Consider the following 20,427-nt stretch of genomic DNA (forward strand, 5'->3'; position numbering starts at 1 on the left):
AATAAAAGATTTTCCGAAAGCACATCACAGAGACTCGTGTCCATCCCTGAAAAACTGAACTGTGACAGTAAACTTTGTCAAAGTGAGCCTGCTGAGTTCCCATCTCTAATTCTAATCAGAGTTCAAAAATGCTTTATTGCCGTGTTATTTTATTCGAGACAATAAAATGGGAAAGCAGAGTGAAAGGTCGCCAAATATATTGTTTTATTTAAATTAACACTTTGACTTCCGCCGGCCAGGATCGGAAAGTGCACGAAAACTGCCTCATATGAATAATTTGCTAATTACAATACTTGATGACAGCGAATCACATTTTTGTCAAAATAAAGTCACAGCCCACGATGACCGTGGGAAGCGATCACGAAACGTTATTCTTTTAACCTTTCTCTTAACACTATTCATTATCTTTCTATAAGATATAAAACGTTTCATTTACTGCTTTTGAATATTAATTTAGTAAAGGAAAACGGGCACGAAGAACCATTCAAATATTGATAAAAAAATAACTTCAGAAAAGCACTCTACTTTCAAAGACTTTCAGAGACGCTTGCAGAAGTCTGAAAAAAGGTAGTCTCTGAAAGCTTAAGCGAAATTCTGTGGTGAAAAACCTAGATAACTTTATAAGAAAACTGATAGTTGTAACCTTGTAAAATGCACACGCCACCAATGCACATTTTGCTAGGTAATGGAAGATAATAAAAACATTGAAAGATCATAGTTCACAAAATATTATTTTGTTCAATTCTAGCTAAAAATTACAATATTAAATTACTTCTTGTGGTAAATATGAATAAATAATAAATAAAATACGCAAATTATACGAGAAATCTGTTATTTTGATATTTACTTGTAACTTACTAGAATTAACGGTTGAAAAAGACATTTGGCTGATTAACATCGTATAACGTATGTATAAATGTCAAAGACTCGTGTCGAACGGTCAGAAGAGCCATTCGCTTGCAAACGGCTTTACGCGTTCAATGTAAATGTTACAACAGTCAAAATATTTAAAATATAATGCGATACTATGCCTAAGAATTTCTCATTTAACGAAATTTGTCTTGTTCGCGTTTTATGTCTTATCTAAGCACAATATAAAACGCTTTTGAGTGTATGTTTATAAAATATGTAACATGAAAATAACCTACTTACTTTATTTGAGTAGTTAGTTGAAGATTTCTTTACAATTCGACGGTATTTCTTGTGGGAAATAATAATAAAAATTAAGCAATCATACAAACTGTCAAACTTATACTATTAGGTCGAATCTATCTAAGTTTGACGCTTGGCATGAAAAGGTAAAATATGTTAAGCCGAGCTTACACAGATGAACAATAATTTAAAGTAAATTATTTATGATTTCGTATAAACGCTTACACTTACTAGAGACACCAATAAAAATCAGCCAGGTGACATTTATTAAGCTTAATTTTAATTAAAAATATCACAAAACTGATTAAAGTTACAGACAAACTCGTTTATGGTTCATCTAAAGTAGTAAATGTATTTCAATAATTAGTTACCATCGGGCAATTAAATTCTCTTACAGTACACGCCGCGTGTTTTTTGTGGATCCTACAATAATAGACTCAAAAATATATGGCTTTTAGTGTAATTAATGTAACTAAATTGAATCCGGTATATGGTCATTTGAACACATAATGTGAGTTCACGACTGTCTGGCTGGGACTTGTACTGGACCATATTTAACAACGCCAGCGCCAGTTGAGTTGAGGATTTGAGTCTCACAGGCAGCTATGGCAGTAATGGCACAAGAATTTATAGTTATCGTATATCATGACATTTTTATCGACAATCGATAATCTCAGCTGAATAATATTGTTGTCCGTACCTTTGTACATATTTCACCCATAATTCCCACAAACCACTAAAAGTCTAGTATTGATTGGTCACTCATAATGAGTATCATCATGTTTCAGCAACACCTACTTAATCGCGATTACGTAAAGCTTAGCTAAAATGTAACACGAAAGGCGAATATCGATAAACCGCTAGCATCGAATCCAAGATCGAGTAAACCGTGAGAAAAATGTTATCGTACAAGCATTAGCAATTACAATAAATTTGGACGAAGCTAATTCAGGCGAACTTGAGCAATGCTCGCGTAGCATGTCTCAGACCCGCACTACTAAGTGGCACCAAACTTTAATGGGTTTACGAATTGATTGCACCGAGTTTGAACGGTTAGAACATAGTTTAACGTTAAGTTTTGTATATGCAGTTCCATACATCACGACGTCGCTCGGCGTCATCGTTCTGTAACATACGGAACGGGTGCAGTTTGGTCAAGTTTTTTTTAGATTTTAAATGCATTTTAGGACATTTAAGGACACACCAGTATTACCAGTACCTATGTACACAAATCAACACAACATAAAGGCTTAAAACCCTTGAAATAAAAATTAACAATTTATTTCGTGAAAGCAGGAAAATACAATTATTACATCGAAGCTTTTTTCCTTCTGCCTTTTATAACGTTATTTCATGACAGGCGAACTTTAGAAGAACGATATATTTTTACAGTTCAGACAGTAGAGTTTATTAATACGGGCCGCAAACTGGTAATAAACGAGAGAACAAGTATATCCCACTACTACAACTACGGATCTCCACGTGGTTCGGGAACGTGCGCTCATAACGTTACACAATATTCTAAGTATTTGTAATTACTAATGTTAATACTAACGGTTATATTCTGTCATTTACTTTCTATGATGCCAATAACTTACTATTATTTTAATGAGACGAAATATGTTAATTCTAAACTTATATCACTTGATACCATTAGTATTGAATATTTCTTTTCATTTATGTATAGGTTTTTGACAGCTCGTCTGTTAAATTAATTAAAAATGTTTTACATACAGACTAAAAATCACATTTTCAACCTATGACAGTCCACGGCTAGCCGTTGTTAGTTTCCCCCAAGAAACGCATAAAATCTCTCTTTCAATCCACTATTGCCAGCTATATGTTAGAGGTCGTCAGTTCATCGAGCATAGATTCTTTTACGTCTAAAGTTAAAAGAGACAAAGACATTTTATAATAAGTATAATGTGTTTAATTTATGAAGCCATAAAAATAATCAATTTCTTACTAAGAACACGGTAATTAAACATTTTATTAGTAATCAAATCGTTTTACATTTTACTGTTGTTAATGTAACATTGTTGGCGGTCGCGAACATAGAATTTGCATATTTATTGAAATATATTTCTCATTATCTTTACGATGTAACTATATTGTTGTCTGAGAACTTTTGAAATAATGAGCTTTTTAGGAATAGCAGCATTTTAACTTTATTGGAAAACATAAGTATTTGTTTCCCATGCAGAAACGATAGTAAGTAGCGTGCGGTGAATACAGAGGCTAAATTGTTAAAGTTAAAAACTTAAACCTCTTTCTAGCGCAGTCGAGTAATGAAATCTTTGCTTTTCCTTGTTTCCTTATGTATCTACCTATCAATTACGAAATAGTAAAAACTTATACCTTCCACAAATTTTGAAGTTTTATATGAAAACGGCACTCGCGTTGTCGTATGAAAACTGACGTTATCTGGACAACAAATGTATAGATTTATCGTGTAAAATCGATAAAATTGCGCGATAAAAGCTTATCGAGGCGTGCTAGGGTTTGGTTCATCACGATAGAAGAAGAAAAAATGCCATAAAACTTACAAACGTATACAGAATCCGTGTAAATCGAGTACGTAAGCAATTAAATTTAACGCCGACCGGTCCGGAGAGATTTAAATAATAAAGATACTGGCTACTCGTAAACAAGCATATGCCACCTACCTACTTATCAAATTCAATTCTTGTCGCGGGTAGATTATGAGTTTCCGCCGTGCAGAAGCGACGTTTCATATTCTGCCTAAGTTTTAGAACATACCTAACAATTATAAAACTTAAACTACCTTTAACCATTTCTAATGTACCTACGCATAGATATTATGTCCATTGCAATTGAGAACAGGGAAAAATATTTTATGCTGTTATTTATGAAAACTTCTTTTCAGTTTTTCATATATGGTAAGTAAAATTCGTAGCGTAATTCAGTTGAAACTTGTAATTCTTGATTAAAAAAGCTCTATTACTACATTTTATGTGACTTTATAAACATATTCCTGACATGAAACAATTACACATAACATTTATAATTTACAAGCTTTTTATTGTAATGTTTATTAAGATCATAAAATTCATTTATTTATTTCAGCTGTCATTAATACAAATTCATCTAATCTGATCAAGGCTGATGGCTGATCGCAGATAGAATAAAAAAAAATTTTCAGTAACTTGGCTTTATATGAGTACTTTTTCAGCGTTCGGTATCTCTAGCATTTTTTTTTCTAGCAACATAGGGATTTTTAAAGATGCTTTAAAATAGGTATTGCCACTACTGTTTCTATTAGTCTTTGTCAATTTTACCGTAGCGCTAAGTTCACCAATTGCCGGTGTCGCAACCGGCCATGTCATTACATATTCATACAATAAAATAGGAATAACGAGATTTGCCCGAAAACACGCTCCCATACAACATACATAGAACACATACATTTGAGACGGAACACGTTTCGTGGCCGTATTGATGTCGCGCGAGTGCTTGGGCGCAACGTTCAAAATGTTTGATAGACTTCAGTATATTTTTGTCTATTATAATACAGACATGAATGTTTTAAGATTGTTTGTAAGGAATGAGCTTTGAAATTTTTGTTTAGATTTTGAAGAGCTCTGAAACTCATAAGGAAAGAACCGAATTGAAAATCATCTTATTTATGAAATCGGTTGAAAAAAAAATAGAAGAAAAGTTTTTTTGTAACTTATTTTGCAAACTTTTCCGAAATTATACGTAAGAGCATTGTTTAGTACTAGAAAAAGTCGGACGCACCTGGCTCTACCAAATTAAAGTGCCACAATGTGTATTGTGTAGCCAATTATGGCGTCTCTACGTATCAAAAAATATTGTATTTTTTATTTTGTAAACGTAATTGTTGTTTCTTATTGAGATTTCAGTAACAGACAAAGCACACGTAATTTTAATGCGCATGTCTGGCCATAAAGCCATACGAACTATCTTATTCATTTATTACCGATTTTATTTCGAATAAAATTTCTACGACCAATTTGATTTCTGACAAACAACCTACTTACCTCCGAAACTATTAAGATCCAACTGTTAACTTTACAACAGAAGTAGGTTCGGTAACGTTAAGTCCTACTTGCTACAGGATACTAAAAAGATAAGGATTTATAACAGTTAATATTAATTTTGAAGCACCCAGTATTATGGCCTACCTATTTAAATAAGATTCTAAAAATGATGCTATAATTAATTTATGTTGGCCTAACAACTTTATGTAGGTCATAGGGAAGAGAACATGAAATTTTCTGAAGGCAATCTCTGCTTTAGCCAAAGACTTAAGAGTTATTTTATTTTTAAGCAACCATTGTAGTGACTGTACACTTATTTTCGTGTACAAAATTAAAATGTAAAGACATTAGTATGAAAGAGCCTACTGAATTGATCTCTACATAACTGAATGCTCTCCATTCATTGACGTCAGGTATTGTTCTACCGATTTCGATATAAAGATAAACAGATACACATCAAAAGTGTATAAAAGTACTGGGGGCAGTTATTATATACCAATAAAGAGTTTATGTGAGAATCTATCAGATCGCAGCGGTGTTAAAATTGTTTACCGAGCTGGCCACTGGTTAAGTATAGTGAAGTATTTTTATGTGAAGAAACATAAATCGGCTTGTTTGGGATCGACAGAATACTGTCAAAACCGTTTAGAAACCTAGCTTATCATTATCCAAATCTCGCAAATATTATTGTGATGAGCGTGAACTTTAATAGACGCGAGTATCACAATAGTTTCGACATATTTATAAAATACTAGCTTTTACCCGCGGCTTCACCCGCGTGAAATTTAGTTTGTCACAGATCGTCATAAATTATAGCCACATATAGGCTATAAACAATATACTATTCTGGCTTATAAACAATAATACTGTAAAGTTTCATCAAAAATTTTCGCATACAATATTAGTAGGATAGGAAGTAGGATAATTTTTTCCACGTGTTCAATCATGGTTTTATTAACTTACGAATACGTAAGATAACTACTGCTACTCGTACAACAAAACTTTATTTTGCATTTTCGATAGTGTTCGTTGTACTACAAGGTATGCTTAGTTTAGGCACTTTAATTGTAATAATGTACTGAACTCTCAGCAGCCAGTCATTCCCATGCAAGCACTCCACGAAGATGCCACATACCACACTATTGATTGTAGATGTTTAATCGCCTTACCTAATTAACCGGCCGCATAAACCCACAATAAAACGCCCGTTAAACCCGAATAAAACCCGAGCACCATAAATATCCTATTAATAAGGGAGATGCCCTAAATGCTAACTTATCATAAAAACAACTTGATAGGTGTTGAGTTTTTTACTGTCTATATAAAATAAAAACTTCAATTAAACCCGGAATAGTTGGGGAAGATTTTTATCTGCGATTTAGAAGTTTTGGTTATCGAATGACGTGTATAAAGTAGGATCTGTTACGACTGTTTTAATGCGTGTTTTTTATTCGGTTACGCCAATTTGGACGAATGAACTTTGTCATGGGTGAATCGGAGACGGTCGGCTGCTAATTTTCTAAAAAATAATTTACATTTAAGTACTTAAGACGTAGCGTGGGCAAGCGTCCTACTAGGTGGACCGACGATCTGGTAAAGGTCGCGGGAAGAACCTGGATGCGGGCAGCGCAGGACCGTTTATTGTGGAAGTGAAAACCTTGGGGGAGGCCTTTGTCCAGCAGTGGACGTCATGTGGCTGAAACGACGTTAGGTAATTCTCAGTATTTTATATTGCCTAAGACCTCATAATTATTTACGATTACAAAGTATAATGCTTGGTACTGTGATTTCGTCAGCTTAGCCGGCCGTCGCGTACAATTGTGTAACTTAAAAATTTAATTAAAATGCCGAAGTGGTCGATAATCGTATTTTACGTACGGGTACAGTGCATTACTCGTATTAATTACCGGCGGGACAGATGGCTCGATAGTACCTCCGTATAAATTACGGGTTTAATTGGGGGACCACACGCGAAGGTTTATTGTTAGAAACTTAACTTGGATAGAAACTTTAAAGATATGGTAATTACCCACGATCTGTGCGTTACTGCATTCGGAGCTATGTCATGAGAATTTATTGTGTGGGGTACTTGGGAAATTGTGGGTATTTGGGAAAAAGCGCATTCTGGTTTTTACAAGTTTTTTTATTTTATTTTATTTTATTTATTTAATAGGACAACCAACAAGATTTTTTGGAAGATTTGTATGTAATTACGATATTTGCCTACCGCTCTTCCACAATAGTATTCAAATCTAAATCTGTTTTGTTCACAGTTTCATGATGTATGAAAAAATACTGTTTTTTGAAAGCCGGGTTAAGAAAATACCTTTTTATTCCAATTTATAACAAAATCAGTGCCACTAACTACAGATCCACACCATAAAAGAACCGTCTGGGTTAAAAATGGATTGTTTTCGCCCTTTGCGACCATAATGAATTGGATCTAGATAACTAACGACAGCCAGGCCTCAATTACAGCCCAATGATCCAGATCTAGGCCGAAACTAGACACTAAATAACGTCGACCTCTAATGCCCTACCATCGTAAAAACCGACGCGCATTTTACTCCTACATTTTTTTAGTATTTCGCAATTATACCAAAGGATATTATACCACCGCGGCCAAACTCATAGGCATAAATCATCGGTAACAAAAGCCGCGCGGTCGGATTAGTTCCACAAAAGCTGCCACACATACAAACTCAGAATGTGCATGTCTGTACTTTAATACACTTTGAGAACAACACTAAGGCTGAGTTGCACCACCTAACTTTAACGATGATCGGTGTTTTTTGTATGGAGTTTGACAGATTTTTGACGTTTGTCAAAGTTAAAGTAAGACGGTGCAACCCAGCCTAAAAGATGCTGGGTTAAATATGTCACTAAATATTTGCTGTTAGACTGATTTTATGAATGAAATACCAAGATTATTATATTTTAAATACGTTAATAGTAGAAGTAACTTACTTAAAAGTTGATGTAAAAATATTTTTGATTACAGACACGCATAATTAATAATTAACTTTAGCATTTGTATCACATAAGTGAAAGTTATTCGTATACGTTTTCAAAATATTTCTAAAAAAGTAAATCAAGAACTAACACAACAATATTCTCATGTTGAATGAAATGCATTCAATAGAGGAGTTGACACGATTAGCAGTTAATTTTAATATATTTAATAAAAAATATGGAAACTGGTTTATCAACAATTTATGTTACGAGTATATCAATTCAATAGTTCGAAAATAGATTTTATTGAAATGGCTTGAATTTCATATAATTCGGTATAAGAAACCAAGTAAGTGGGCAGAAGCTAGTCACAATATTCATACATATCTTGTTAAAAACGCACCCGTGCTTAGTCGACTTTTAATTAAATGTCGCCTAAAACAGCCTCGTAGTAAAACCAAATATTCGGAAAGTAAAAAGTCACGGGCGATGTAACATAATCTTGTACCGCGAAAGAACATAAAACTTGGGCAGCTGTTAGAACCGCGGTGTGCGGCAAGCGACATTTTTGTCAATTTAACCCGTGAAATGCGTCAATGTTATTACTATACTTAGGTCACGGATTTTATAATTTAGCGGAAATAATACTACTAATGCTACGCTATCGTTTCTTTTATAAATTGGCACTTATCAATTGTCAGAACGCAGCGGCACGAGGTACGTTCCCTAAGTCGCAAAGTGCGAAAGAGAGCAAGCTCGTAGCAAAAACAAAAACATTTTACACAGTGATTTTCTTTGATTTAATATACAATACACGATGTAATTAAATATGATACACAAACACTGCTTCCGACAATTTCATCAAATACATTAACCCGCAAACATCGTAACCGCCCGATAGACAAAAACTCGTCTGGTCTGGTAGACCACGCGACTAATTACAGGTTAAGCGATCGCAGCGCCCGCGCACACACACACAAGTGTGCTAAGTAAAAAATATTATTATAGCATAATGCGCCATAAAACACGGGCAGAGATGCGCAAGCGATTCCCAAACTGCGCCGTAGTCGGTCTGCTACGAGCCGTAGCGCGCTGCTACGGGGCTCGTAGCTACGTCGAAATGATGAGGCGTAGTATGAAGCTCAGTACCTTCTGTGGCCAACTATAGACCGAAGTCGATTTATAACAGTCGATTTATATCAGTGATGGTCAGCCAATTTTTGACGTTTGCAAGTAATCATTTAATTAGTCCAAATAAATATAAATTTGGATTTTGAAGAAAATATATGTAAGATTTTAACGTAGTTTTTATTTTAAAAACTAAAAACGGTTTTAAATGTAATTGTAGGATAACAACTTAGATTAGCTAGATAAATCAATAAGTTAACTAGCCATTTTGAATTAAATTATGTATCATACATAGAAATGATCTCACAGATTGAAAACCTGAATGCTGACGGTACTCAAGCATAAACAATGTCAATGGTTTCTATTAAAATCATTCGGTGTTTTCGATACGAATGATATTAGAATAACGTCTGGGAACGGCCGCCTCAGCAATGTGCAATAAATAAAACGACTGACCGACCTGAATTTTAACGACCCACTCTTATTCATGTGAGCGCAGAGTCCACATTGCTTTGTACCGAAATAAAATAAGATTTGGTAAGTAGGTAATAAAAATTGTTAGTATTTGGTAACCGGTATGTATCATCTGCTCAAAGTTTAAGGACGATAGACAAACCGCCATTAACAATGAATGCAAATATCTTGGCAAACATCTGCGGACAATAAATTACGATTTGAATAAAAAATGATAATTACTTGTATTTAGAGCCCGGGGTCATAGTATATTCGAGTAATTAAAGACTTTGCGTTTCCTCGTTGTTATTGTGATAAATATGTCCATATTAAAAACCCATTGAATTTTAAGATTATAATTAAGAGGATAGAAGTTTATTTATGCAATGTATCGCTACTGATGGTGGTATACTCCATGTATGTAATGTGATACGGTATGTTTGTGCATATTCATTTGACTACTGTCCGTGTGATGGATGTGATAAAATAATGTACTTTGGTGACGGTTATAAATATTTTCAACAACACAAGAAATCTATATCTAAGACAAGCAAGCCTAAACTACGTACTAAAGTGCAGTGCATGAATGAATAGGCAAATGGGTTGTGTATAAGTATTTGTAGGGCTTTCGAATTGTGGAATTTTCAACACTGGTATCAACTCCTTACTTAGCACCAATGGTGACGATTGTAGCATCATATTAATTATAATAAATCATGATAAATATGGATTTCATGTAAAACCATAGTAACGGTATTGGCTGTTACGGTATACTCGTATCTTATCAGATTCGAAAAGAACGGTATAAATCCGTAATAACGTTTATTACGAGGTCTAGGAATACCGGTATTGAAAACCCTAGTAGTGTACCGATGATGGCACATCGTGGTGAACACAGAGACATCTTAAGCAGTTGTGATAGGTTATATTTTGCAATAAAAATGTATAGCTACATGGAACTGTTCACTATACCTACATGGAAGAAGGGATGTGTATGGATCAAGAGCGCGGGCGCAGGCGGTTGGCGCGTGGGTGTAGAGAACTCATAAATTTTAATCAATAGAACTCGATATCTCGTTAATATGATACTGATTTTTAAGGCACGACTATTTTCTCGATAAATAGCACTTTTTATAACACATCCAGCACTACTTGATATTATTTATTGTTTATGGATCAATTCAAACATAAATTATTCTGTTTAGGATTTTGATTAATTCGTTTGCAAGTTCGCTGGCTGATTAAACATTGTCTTAAGAATTTAATACATCAAAGTAATTTACACAAAGCAGTCGTTCGCGCTCGAGTGCTTTAACAACAAATTAGTTGGAACAAAATTGTTTCGCAAATCATAATGTGCTGTTTGTAAGGCCATTGTCAACATATTTTTGGCTTATTTATTAGTCTATCGCTGACATTTTAAGCTGCTTTGAATTCAGCATAACAAAACAAGAAGGTATAATAGATTTGTCAGAACGTGTGACTATACTGAAGCAATGTACGTTTTGTAACGTATAAAAGCTACCTTTATCATCCAGTCACTGGCAGCAGTTTTCATCTCAAATAGGTATATCTTTTTTAAAAAGGAGCTGCAAGATTTCTGATATGTCACAAACGCGACGCGACATATCAAATATTATTCCATATACCTACAATGTACAGTGGACAGCACATCACACTATTCATTTGCATAAAAGCACCTATAACTACATAAAATGCCACAGCGTTAAAGCAAGGTATACCATCGTAAAACTCTGATGTGAAGCAAAAATCCTCTGAATCTTCTACAAGCGCCGACGCCTTATACATGGTATACGAACCCAGAAAGTGGTGAGGTTGGGCTGCAGCCGGCTCTGGATGTCGGGGTCGGAGAGGGCTCCGCGCGGGAGCGAGCCGGAGCCGGCGCTGCTGCCGCTGGGCCGCTTGCCGCGCCCGCGCCGCTCGCCGCCCTACGCGAACCCACGGTCACAACCGCGCACGCGCACACAGATCACACACTTCGATTGGCCCTAACTGACAGAGGTGATGGTCCCGTAACATTGGCAGAGGACACGAGAGGGGCTACACTTTTCTTCGACAGGTAAGGGTGAGGTTTTTCAGAGAAAACTCCTGTTATGGGCGCATGCAAGAGTACGCGATAATTGTGACTTGCAACTCAAAGACTTAAATGTCTAATTAATAACAAACATCTTTGAATTCTTCTCATTTGTAGCAGAACTACATAGTAACTTCGATTTTCAGTAAAAGATAAATTACAAAAGTTTTAAATTCCATTGTTTAAAATTAATATATTATCAAAAAGTCTAAAGTAAAACTCAAGTATTTGATATGCTTTTAAAGCTCTTTAATGTCCATATTTCAATCGAATGAAAAGTTTTCGTTAGTTAACGTCTGCTAATTCTGCGTCTAAACACGAGACTGCTCTGAAAATCTGTTTCAGGGATTTCATAGAACGACATCGAATTCGAAATAATCACACCTAATCGACACAATATCTACCAGATACCAAAGGGAGAGACAATGACTAAGTTATAAAGAGAGGAGGTATCGGAATAATAAAAACCAAAACCTAATTGACATAACCGTAGAATCGAACTTCAAAAAACCAAAGTGAAAGAAAGAAAGTACTCACAACTCTGGAATAGTTACACAAAGGTCGTATAATGCGTTTCTAGGTCCAAATCAAACTACAAATTCTCTAATTACTAAATATTTGGTAACTCTACATACTACTATCTATCTTGTATGTCAGGCTAGCTAGTTACTGATTTTTCAACAGTTTCAAGATAAAAAACGTACGGCTAACTACAAAATAAATATGTTTCGTATTTCCAAATGGCATTCGCTATTGAAAAATTTGCTAATTACTCGTACATTACATACTTTGAAGGGCTAAGGACAAAATCAAACATAGGGGAGACAGGGGAGTATCGCCTTTGTGGATATTACTAGCCATTGAAGAGACTTTGTTACTTTTTTAATAAATTAATATGGTATTAAACTAGATGAAATTTAAAATACTCTGAAATATTTATAAAAGAATTTTTAATGTAAAACATTGGCCACAGATGTAGCTTTGGATTGATATCACAACCATCTCAAATCAAATTTAGTTCATAAACAAATTGACATAAAACTGTAAACCTTTTCTAACTTTTGACGGCGCCATATTACAAATGTGCGTTTGTATCCAATGGTCCTTCCAATGCAAAGACGTACCTATAATCTAAAACACCTCACAGTGCTACATATACAAGCATGTATAGGACCTACGTTATGTAGTGAGAGTGCTATAGTATGTACATGCAATAGTTGACATGGATGAGAAGGGCCTCCTGTGGCGGACGAGTGAAGCTTCGAAATGTGTGATCGTGTAGCGACTAAAAAGCTCTCTATAACTATGTTATTTGTATTTTAATTATTGAGATGTCTTCAGTAACTAAATTAGATTATATGATCTGAAACTATCGTATAAACTTTTAGTTGCTGTAGCCATCTCTAATTTAAATCTGTTACATGTTAATAAATATTTATTTATAGCATAGTTTAAAGTGTTACTAAACAAATGTATGATCTACGTTTAAAAAAATACCTGTGTATTTATTAAAATGTGTATTAATTTAAAATTTCTGTTAACGTGTGATTGGTGCTTAAGTTACTCATAGTAAATTAATTTAAAAATATTTGTAACACGCAAAAGAAATGTTTGCATTAAAAGATAAGAAAAAACAATTGAAAAAGTAGTTTTTAGCTTCATTGTGGTAAATCTCAAATAAAGTCTAAACAAAACACAGAACCCTACCAAACTTGCCCCACAAGACAATTCTTTTTGGAAGCCGTTCCAAATGATGTCAAAATAGCGTTTCTAACCACCATTTAGCGTCATTACCATAAACATTAAAAGTTAATATTTATTACACTGTACTGTACATTCCAACTACCCGAATGTATCGATTTCAAGCGAACGCGTGTACCGACCCCTTAATAGGCCTGTAAATCTGCTGGCGCGACCTTTATTGCCGACCCTTAGGTTTACTACTCATAAAACTTTTTGTTCGCCCCTATTATCAAGACTTAAGGTTCAATTTGGAGGGGATATTGTATCCTTAACAGAGCCTAGCTATCACCTTTTGTCGTATGTGTTTGTTACGTTACGGCGAAGTGACGAAAGTGCGTGACAAATGTCGCAAGGGTTGTACGCGGTCATATTTGTTGTAGGAAACTCGTTAATTTCATATTTGATCAATAGAAATAATGTAAAGGCCGATGAACATTTTATATTTGTTTTATTCTTGAAATGTTTTCGTTTATTATTCAGCTTGTGTTACATAGTTGACTTGCTCCTCGCGCAATCATAAGGTGGGTGTTGCCAGTTATGGTTAAGATTTTTTTTTTCAGTAATGCAGCTTTAGTTGCCCCAGTTGATTCGTCAAGTACTTGTAGACTTCTTTTGGTGTCTTTGAACATACAGATAAATTGGTTTTTCCAAGACCAACTGTATTTAGGAGTCTATCACCACTTAATTACTAGATTTCGAAACGAGGTCAAAATTGTCCATTCTCGTGAATCATATTGGCAAGTCCAGCCGAAACTGGAAATAATGAAGACGGTTATAATCGATACGATTTTAGTTAATCTTAATCGATATTTATAATCGCATAAGCATGATTCACGACATTTCCGCCGCGCATTTCGAGTAGTTTAGTCAAATCGTAGTTTATTACATCTTTCCGAGAACTATGTGTCTTACGCAAACATATGTAAAAGTATTATTTATGGTGCTCAATTATGTTGCGAGTATGTGTGGGTGTGATATTTTGGTATTTTATGTGTGTTTTGCGATTGTGATCGGACTTATTCGTTGCTTTAGTTATGATATGAATAACAATTGGGCGCGGCGGGCACAAAAAGATGTAGGTTGAGGTAATCAAAAGATCAAATAGTTTATCTTTGAGCATTTAAACATTATAGAAATTCATAACATAAGACTTGCTCAAAACAATTGCATACGTGAAGACCCACAAGCCACCGAATGCACTCCGTGTTATTAGTAAGATTGAATTTCGGGCTACATGAAAAAAATGTAAGGAGACATTAGCAAGTAGGAGGTATTAATACCTACGAAGTTTGCAAATAAGATATTATAATTAAGACTATTATTCGCGATAGTGACAATCTTTTCATTATCGCAAGTATAAATTAAATGAACTGAAATCAAAACGAAGATCTGACCGCAATTTCCACGAAATCCGATAAAAGAACGAATTCACTAGATAAAACAAAGTATTTGGAACAAGTATGTGAAACGTATGTCGCTGCGAGCACAGACCTCTATGGCCATCGTAAACGTGGTCGATCGACTAATGAATTAAATGAATCAGAAACTAGTTTACCGGCTGGTGGAGACTTTGAGACGCTGTGTTTAGAGCACAGAGTTCCGCAGGCCTACAATAAAGTGAAAAGTGTAAATAAATAATCAAAGATCAAAAATATCCCTTCTTCTTCTATGGTTTGGATTGTAAAAACAGATTTCACCCTGGTGCCCTCAGAAACACTGAATTATGTTTCTTTCCTTTAAATTAACGCCCGTATTCACAAACGATGCTTGGTTAAGTGAAGCAGCAAACGCACAGCGTTGAATAGAGCTCTGTGATTGGTTCGTGTGTCATCCTGTGCGTCCACGCGCACTGTGAGACCTCATAGTAATGTTTGTGAATACGGGCGTAAGTCTCTTACAAGTCTGTATGTTCTACTTAGGGTTTCTGATTTCTCGACCTATTTTTTTTCTCGAGTTTCGAGAATTCTCGAGGCCAAAGTCTCGAGTTTTCTCGGGTCTCGAGTCTTTTAATGAAAACTGCTGAAATCGGTTGAAATTTAATAAAAACAGGTTTTTTTTAATCTAATATACCTACTTTTATGCACAACAATCAATATTAGAATTTAGTACCACTTATTTTGGTAAGGAAATAAACAAAAATAAAATCTTCTTTCATAATTAATATTTACTAATAATCATAACAAAAGTCATAAAGTTGCGTGCACTTTAAGGATAAAAAACAATAAAAATCTGGAGCTACAATTGAATCACTTTCTTGTTTTCTAAAGAATACAAGTCCAAATAGCAAAATTACGATAAATAAATAAATAAATTTTCAATTTTTTTTAGACTAGTCGATACCACTCTTCCACGCAATCTATGCACATGTCGTGGCAGCTTTTAATTAAGGCTACACTATAAACACGTACTGTTTTCAATGTTTTTTCCAGTTAATTATCTATGTCTTGTTAGCTGTCCTTAAATAAATAAATAAATAGTTTTTTTTATGAACAAAAAAAAACTTTAATAAATTTTTAAATTTCTTACAGATAACGACTTGAATAAACTTTACGAGGAGGCACGAGTACCTAACCTAACGTCTGTTAGGTAAGGTAACTGTCTAGTTAACAAATTTTTCAGTCAGATTAAACATACATAATAAATATATCATACTCGTTGGTGAACATTATTACTTAGTTTCGATTGAGATCATGACTTGCAAATCAAAACAGTTAAAAAAGGAAAGACTAGGCCAGTCTAAAAGCAACGTTGATCTATTAAATAATAAAAAACTTACTTTTGTCTAAGAAAAATCGGCTTTCAAGAATATTAAAGCTTCAAAATCGAAACTCGAGAATTCTCGAGCTCCGGTAACTTTTTTCTCGTCTCGAATCAAGCCAAATTTCTCGAGTTTTCTCGAGTTCGAGAAAGCTCGAGCAGAAACCCTAGTTCTACTCAATTCAGGAAGAAATCCCAAGACTATTATTATTATCAGATATAAAGGACTCTACACATCAAGTCCGCTGAAAGCCCGGCGCGTTGGCGGCTTTATTTCAAAAGAATCATGTCGACGACTTGTACTTTCTACGACTTTTGACATTGCATTATTATTACACATAGAACTTGACATCAAGCTTACATATTAAACTTTTAATTGGCATATCTTACGTCTGTTTGCTCTTCGTTCTCCAGACTAATATGGTAAGCAGTAAGTTTCACAAAAGTATATAAATCTTGATGCGTTATTGCTCTTAGCATTACATAAGGCCATGTGAACATTGACCAGTTTGTCAACTCCGTAGATTTAATAACAAATGGTTTAGGCTTTTGTACGTTATATAATTAGTTTGATTGCAGCAGGGATCGGCGATTAGAAGTGAAAGTTTAGAATTAATCAATTGCTTTATTATTCAAATTTTATATGCTTGTTAGTTTTATGTCATTGACAAAATTCAATTACCAAGTACATTTGAATAATCATGAGTACCGGACTTGTATATGTATAGCCATAATCTGAAATAGCAAAACATACTTCACATTATACACACAAGTAGCATCATGTAGTTTTAAAATAAATAAGATAGTCTAATCAAAATTGAGGTTAATATTTTCTATTTAGGCATTATTACATGACATACCTTATTTGTCAGTAATTAAGCCAGTGTGATGAACTTTTTATTGGTATACTGATTAAAATATTCATAACACGTATGAGGAATCAGAAAAATATTACTAAAATATACTGAAACTATAGATTTTAATGATTTTAAAGATAAATGATGCATGAGTAAACAAAAAAACACGGAAAATAACCAGTACCGCGGTACGGTACGCGATATAAATAATATGGCACGGCGCAATGGCGACATCGGGCGGACCGGTACGAAATACATAAATTTATTAAAACGGGCCATGCCCACACTTAGCCGAATTGGTTATTATCTCATTTCGTAGGTACTTATAAGATTCATTACACACTTATTGGCTAGAGAGCGAATAAAACCATTTTTGTTGGGGGCCAGTGATGGGAACGCTGCGACACTCATCGATTGCCTTATCGATGCTTTTAACAAAGTCGATGGAAAAGAAAAAGAGGCTCAGAGTAACTCGAGCTTACCGTGGCTTAAAATGTATTAAACCAACTATACTAAAAGACCCAAAATCCGATTTAAATAAAGCAAATTACTGCTTCGAAAAAAACACAAAAAGTTCAGGAAATGATTACTCTAGCTAGAGCTTTCAAATAGATTAAACTCAAATAATGGTATGTTATCCAAGGATGAAAGTCTCAAAATAATATGACAACTGGAATAACATTGACCAAAGAATTTCATATGAAATGTGATTAATCACAACCGACTCTATAAAAATGACAATTAAATTTAAGCAAAAGTCGATGGAAAATTAATCACCATGTGCCTAATACACAGGTATCGATATTGCCTATCTAATTATCTGCCGTCCCATCCCTAAACAACCAGTTTGCGTGTTAATTGCGATACCAAATTCGTATCGGAATCATTTGAATATCCAAAATTTATGGCAACGGCGGAGACATAGCATATCATCACTACGCGTATGTGTGTTAATGTTTGCATATATTAAGCGAGCAACGACAGATATGTTATAATGCTTTTTATATTTAGATGGCGGTAGTTAGAGAGGTAATGGGATATTTGAGACTGCGCGTTGTTTGTGATATATCGATGGATTAGTGACGCACTTTGGAGAATGTCGCATTAAGTGAAAGGTAAGATGTTATGTCCGTGTTTTAGGTGGAAATATTTTTATGTGACCGATTTAATAATCTACGGAGAAAATACTACGAGTGGGCATAAACTGAGGAAATACAGCCGTGTTGCACACATTTTGAATTCATAAGTGACTGGCCAGCACTAAACGAAGTGATGATTTTTATTCACACGTCAACATAAGTATTTTAATTTTATTATTTATAATAAAATCATTATGATATGATATTTATGCTTCCTAATAATGATAATATGATATTTAACTTTTAGCAAATACTAGGAAAATTTAATGCTAATTCATAAGTTAAATTACAATAAATTCATAAGAGCTCATGTTCTGCTTGATTTTTACGGTCTTAATGTAATCGTGAATTTATGGTCACAAAAGCTATAAACATCAACAGTACGGCTCAGGATTTACCAAAACGCTTCAAATGATTTCGCCACTAAACGATTTGTAATAAATCATAATTGGTTTACAAAAATACAACGAACCATAGACGAATTACAAAACCTCTGTTATAAGCTCTAAACCGCGCATCACTAAACTTGCAGTTAATTTACTTGACGTTTATGTATCTTTTTTGTAACTGTAAAGCAGACTAGCGATACAAGAAGTTTTTGGTAAAACGCATTAAGTGTCTCTAACAGAAAGGCATTATTCTCTTCGGCTATAAAACTGAGGGCGTTCATAATGCTATTAGCCGGTTGTACGGTCAGAAGCTTATGAGAATACGGGTTTACAAATTGGAAAAAGCTAGTAGCATAGCAATAAGGACTCTACTTTTATTTGAATCAAAAATAACTGCTTCTCAACTGTTTACAATAGTTAAAAGTTCTTAAGGAAGCAGAATAAAATTCATAAAAAATAATTAAGATTCAACAGGTATTTTTTTATCCAGGTTACACGTGATTCAATTTTACAAGTCCAATCGCATGAAATTTTAAGTTTTAGCAAGTATCTTGACTAATGCTTTACAATACAACATTGTAAGTTCTCTTACCACAGATTACTCACCAAAATCTTACAATAAAAATGCATCAACCTTTTTTCTTTTAAACCGCTTTTTTAGCTAACCTTTTTCAAACGTGACTTTTCGGCCAGTATCATTCGAAAAGTTTTTTACGCGTATTTACGCCCGGCACAATGGAAGGATCATGACCGTAAAGATAAATGGAAATATGCCTTTGCGTAAAAAAAAGTGATCGCAGGTTGCGACGTTCAATTTGAGTGCATAAAAACGAGAGTGCATCTAGCCGCATTGTGGATGCGATGTGGGAATAAGATTAGAGATGGCTTATGACGATTTGTATTCAGTATTTTGTTCCAAGATTGAATGGACATCTTTGTAGGTCGTAATGCCATTTAACTAAGGGCCTACTTAAGAGTTCTGAAACTCTAAAATCTAACAAATATCGTTGTGGTCTTATAATAAGACTTCATTTGCAAAAAAAACCCTCCAACGGCTTTATCCTCGATGTTATTTCAATGTAAAATAACTAATTAGTTGCTGAAATCGTAAAGTTTCATCAAAATTCGTCCAGAACTTTTTTTGTAAAGGAGTAACAATATTCTTCTTTCATCCATCCAAACTTTCACTTTTATAATATTACACGCATAGCAAGTGCCTATAGATTCACAAACAATAAATAAATTGATAGACAAACCTCAAACTCAACATACTCAACCTAACTTTATCGAACATCTTCTCATGATTGATTTGATAAATTTTTATGCCGCATCCAAAGATTTGTGGCGCGGTCCATCTCACTGCACAAAAGGTAGATCCAGTAACGAGATATAATATTATTTTTTGTTCAGACGCGGGGGCAGCCGAGGGGGCGGCCCCACCCCCCACCAACCCCACCCCCACCCCCAAGTGGGGGCATCAGGTGCATGCGACTTCGCGACTTCTCATACCATTGTCAATGCATATTTATAATTTATGAAGGTCTCGCTAATACGTGAGAATTTTGAAAGATGCAAGTTATTTTGTACTTTTTACGCAACCGTGTGAATAGGGACGATAAATAGTGCTATTGATATTTTAGATTCTGATTTTCAAGGTTCATCACATTGTATATTTATGTGGATCGCGTAGTTGAAATATTTTAAAGCGTTCAAATATGAACATTGAACATTGATCTAAAT

At 34.5% G+C, this 20,427-nt stretch overlaps 1 protein-coding gene across 1 annotated transcript in view; it reads right to left on the bottom strand.

Moving 5' to 3' along the window:
* The window catches only part of LOC135088042 (voltage-dependent L-type calcium channel subunit beta-3), a 116,625-nt gene extending 105,040 nt beyond the window's left edge, over positions 1-11,585 (bottom strand). Inside the window, exon 1 of the mRNA XM_063982922.1 lies at positions 11,528-11,585. The gene's annotated coding sequence lies outside the window, so the exon portion shown is untranslated. The remainder of the gene's footprint in view (positions 1-11,527) is intronic.
* Between the last annotated feature and the right edge of the window lie 8,842 nt (positions 11,586-20,427).

Source organism: Ostrinia nubilalis, chromosome 3 (genome assembly GCF_963855985.1).
Source record: "Ostrinia nubilalis chromosome 3, ilOstNubi1.1, whole genome shotgun sequence".
NCBI classification, from domain to species: Eukaryota; Metazoa; Arthropoda; class Insecta; order Lepidoptera; family Crambidae; genus Ostrinia; species Ostrinia nubilalis.